Here is a 4,711-nt window from a genome sequence, read left to right as displayed (position 1 = left end):
TTCTTCTGCTCTTTTGAAATATCTCATAGATAGCTTGGCAAGAATTGTGCAATCTATGCATTTGGCATAAAAGTCAAAATGTTTTTTTTTTTTTCTTTTGTCATTGGTGGTAAATATAAAACAGACATTCAACAAAAAAGTAGAAATATGACATACTTTGTTACCTGAAAACATGCTTATCTCTCAGTAACAGCTAACAAAAAAAAATTGTTAAAAAAACAAGAATTTTCTGCTCTGTAGAAATAATACTTATTTTATACTATGTAGCAATAATTGTGCAATTTATGAATTTGGCAGAAAAGTGAAAACGTTTTTTTCCCGTTATTTGTGTTAAATATAAAACGGACATTCAACACAAGAGTAGAAATTTGGTTTATACTTAGTTGCAATTTGTTGGCAGAAAAATGCTCATCTCTTAACACTAAATTAATGATAAGTAATATTTTTGTTCATGACATATAAGCCCTTTTGAAATTTAGACAAGAATTTTGTAGTTGGTAAATATTTCAAAAGTAAAAATCAGATGTTTACTTTGTGGCACGTGGTTACCAGAAACGCGCTCATCTCCTAGCAACAGCTAACAACAACAAATACTGTTATTGTTTAAAAAACATAAGATTTCTTCTACTCTTTTGACATACTACTTATCTCATACTACTTAACAGGAGTTGTGCAATTGGTAAATTTGGCAGTAAAGTGAAAATGTTTTTTTTTTGTCATTGGTGGTAAATATAAAACACACATTCAACACAAAAGTAGAAATCTGATTTATACTTCATGGCACGTGGTTACCAGAAAACACGCTCGTCTCTTAGCAGCAGCCAGGGGCACCGTACAGGGGGGAAAAGTTAGGACAATTCCAAGGGCCCGACAGGGGGCCCCTCCCACAAAAATGTGTTATTTTTCTTATGGAAATAGAAAAAATATGGGAGCCCTGTCAATTACAAAATTAATCTTATAGTGTTTTTAAAATAGTTTTGTCAATAAAAATGAAATGTTATCCCCTCCCAGACCAAAAATCACACATCTATATATTTAATAAATAGATATTTATCTATAAATATCTAGGTAGGACAATAGATATCTATTTATCTATCTAAATACATATCAGATAAATACATAGATATGTTGTGACTATGTTGTAACACGGTTGGATCTGTGGATCCATTTTCTTTGGATGAACAAAATCCTGCCTAAGATCAGTAGCTGTTAGCAATCAGTAGCACACTGCTGGCAGACGTTTGGTGTAACACGGAGCAGAAAACTGACGTCGCTATTTCTCCCCACAACCAGTATCAGCAAAACGACCTGTTTCTCTAGAACCAGTTTCAGCAAGGTGGCCAGTTTTACCAGAATTACCAGAGGGATTAGAAAATCCATGCTGGTATCCAGTTCCTGAGTGTTCCTGTTTGGTACATTGTCTTGAAAACTGAACCTACCCTATTACCGAAGTTTCGGCTAGTTGAAACTAGTATCAGAATTTCCTGGTCCTTTATCTCCTGGTGCTCCTCATTCTCCTGTTCAGCCAATCTTTCCCTTAGCCGAGCAAAGTTTACACAAGTGGTAAAGACTATATTTATATTCTTTCACTCTGTCAAAAGTAAGATACATCCTAAATCTTCCGTTTTTGTTTTGAAAGTTTCCTAAAGACACGATATGAGGAAGAAGAGGGAGATATCTATAAAGAGAGACGGATTCACTGCAGCACGGATGAATCTCACATCGGATTTTGAACTCGTCGGCTGAAAAACATAAACACACACACACACACGCCCACACACACACAGAAACAAACACACACACATATATATATATATATATATATATATATATATATATATATATAAATAATTCACTATTAATCATTATTTATTTGTGCCATTATTAATCTTTATTTATTAGTGTTTGTATAGTTATATGTTGATATTACTAAATTATTTATTAAATAAATTATGAACAGCTGTGTGCTTTGTAATATGCTCTTCATACATCGATATCAGAATATTCCATTCTTATTCTATTGCTATAGCCACTAAGCATATTTAAATATGATGAACTATGTATTAAAAACATACTTAAAAAATACAATTGTTTATAAATGTAGCTTTGATAGATGTTTGAATATGGTTTCCAGTAACAATAAAGCGTGTTATGATCGATTAAATGCGCTGATACGTCATTGTGCCTGCTAAACACATAAGGCTGAGTGGAGTGGTGTACCGCTCCAAGATGGCCGCCCTAAATCTCGTCAGCGACAACAGGTGAGAGCGGTCCATGAGGCGTTGATCCTTATATTATGTCTATGTCTCTAACTGATGGTTCACGTTTCTTTATTCAACAGCCTTTGTACATGAACACACTGTAAGAGCTACAAACATATAAATAAAATATCATTAGTAACTCTTCATGGTTCTAACCTTTTACCTTAACCTATAAACCTTACTTTATGTAATATCATTACATTTACAATACATGTATTTAATTAATTATAACATTTCTATATTACAAATGAACTATTTCAACTGTTTGACAGTTAATCAAATATTAACACCATTTCATGTTGAAACATGAACATCACGCTCAATAAAAACAATTCACTAATCAAAACACCATCATCAACCAAGCGCTAGCTAATTGATTGTCTGGACCTTAATTGGACTATTCCTTAACCGTGACTTGTATGCTCACTCACTCTCTGCACTATGTCCAAAACAGCCAACCATCAGTTACCATCAAATCAAAACATCTGTCAAAAGGCCACAAACAACTCTCGGCCAAATGAGGAAACAACACCAAAACAAACAAACAAAAAACAAATATATGTATCAATAAAGTCATTTACAATAAACACATACAACCCTACAATCATTTTGATCAAAACTCACACAAAGACACACACAAGCTTTTCTCTCTGTTACATTTACATTGGCTAAGGTACTCGATCTCTTTACAGTCTCTGTCGTACTGGCTCAGGAGATGCACTAACTGAAAGACTCTGAAAGACTCTTCAGGTCTTCGGATCGCTTCTCTATACACAGCTGTGCCTTTGTCAAGGTCATCCGAAGCTTGTGGAGTCTTCGTTTGAGACTCTCTTGGGCCATTTCCAGGCAACGCACTTCAGCTCTCATGTCCTCATGTTCAAGCTCTCGTTTTCTCTTGCTCTTCATGAAAAGACATGATCTGAGCATGAAGTGCATCATTCTCACTTGCAAGTATGTCATATTTTGCTTGCAAGTCTTGTTACCTGGAACTCCTGCCAGTTTTGGAGCACTCAATTGTCCTTCTGAGATTTTCCACCATCTGGTGGAGTTCTTAGTTTTCCTTCTCCAATTTTTCACGGGTTGTGTCCAGAGTTTTGTCCGTCAGCAGGCTAGCCAGATTGTCAGGCATACATGGATAACAACCACTGTCAGCCATTTTTTCAGTTCAGTCAACCATGCTTTGAAATTACAGAATAAAACAACACTACTTATTCTTACTACTTTTGTTCTTCAGTCCATCTGAAATGTAGAACAAATGAGTTGCTCTGTGGAATTTGGGAATAAAGGGAGCTGGATCACAGTCATTGATGTCCAGTGGTGTACAATTTTCATGTATATGTACTTTACTCAGGGGCGCCATAAGAAGGGGGTCGGTGGGGGAGTTAGGACAATTCCAAGGGCCCTTGACCAACATTGTTTTTAAAATAGTTTTATCAATAAAAATTAATTACCCCCCTCCCAGACCAAAAAAATCACACATATTTTCACTGAATCCCCCTGTATCTGCCTGAAATGGTTAGTTCCTGCTTAGCGCATTTGATGGTGTTCAGCAGCAGTCAGTAGAAAACAAGAGCTACTGTGGCAGTTACTGTGCTGCCTAGGTTTTCAAATGGAGAGAGAGAGAAAAAAATCCAAGTGTCAATTTATAACCCAGTTTTTCTCCAAGTCAGGTGAGTAGACTGTGAGATTATCAACAATTTACATATTTAGCTTAGCTACAGACTGTTTGCCTCAATTTCACTAGCATTTAATGAATGAAAGAAAGAATTTAACATCATATTAATGTATTTAACCCTGTATCTCTTACCACAGTTGACAACAGGCGAGTCAGCAGCACCTCTAACCCCGATACCAGCATAATCCCATTAGCCCCCGTAGAAGTAAGTGAATGAGGTTGATTGACAGCGTTAAGACTGTCCTCCTGGTTCTGATTGGTTGTTTTTGGTCAGAACGGTGCATTTCTTTAGCCAGCAGTAGCAGCTCAGGGAGGAGGTGGAGAGGATTGATCTTTTCACAGATTATCCGTTTCATAGCAAACTGTCATGACATGGTGACAGCTTTAACAAATATGAAAATTGTTTTTTATTAAAGTTATATTTTCCAGCCTGAACAAAATATGTTGGTGGTAAATATAAAACAGACATTCAACACAAAAGTAGAAATCTAATTTATACTTCGTGGCAGTTCGTTGGTGAAAAATCCCCCCTAAAAAACGCTCATCTCTTAACACCAAATTAATAAGTAATATTATTGTTTATGAAACATAAGCTCTTGAAATACTACTTACTTCAAAAGCAGTATTTAGATACAAGTATTTTGTATTTGGTAATTATTTCATAAGTAAAAATCAGATGTTTACTTCGTGGTCCTTGGTTACCAGAAAAGGCGCTCATCTCTTAGCAACAGCTAACAACAAATACTGTTATTGTTTAAAGAACATAAGATTTCTT

At 35.5% G+C, this 4,711-nt stretch overlaps 1 long non-coding RNA gene across 1 annotated transcript; it reads right to left on the bottom strand.

Moving 5' to 3' along the window:
* Window positions 1-2,313: 2,313 nt before the first annotated feature.
* On the bottom strand, window positions 2,314-2,715 carry LOC107835886 (uncharacterized). Its single transcript, XR_001661725.1, has 2 exons — window positions 2,609-2,715; window positions 2,314-2,359 (listed from the first exon to the last, which is right to left on the bottom strand). It is a non-coding gene; the product is annotated as an uncharacterized LOC107835886 (long non-coding RNA).
* Between the last annotated feature and the right edge of the window lie 1,996 nt (window positions 2,716-4,711).

Source organism: Poecilia formosa, unplaced genomic scaffold (assembly GCF_000485575.1).
Source record: "Poecilia formosa unplaced genomic scaffold, Poecilia_formosa-5.1.2 Scaffold29, whole genome shotgun sequence".
Lineage (NCBI taxonomy): Eukaryota > Metazoa > Chordata > Actinopteri > Cyprinodontiformes > Poeciliidae > Poecilia > Poecilia formosa.
This window is presented reverse-complemented; position numbering and strand designations above follow the sequence as displayed.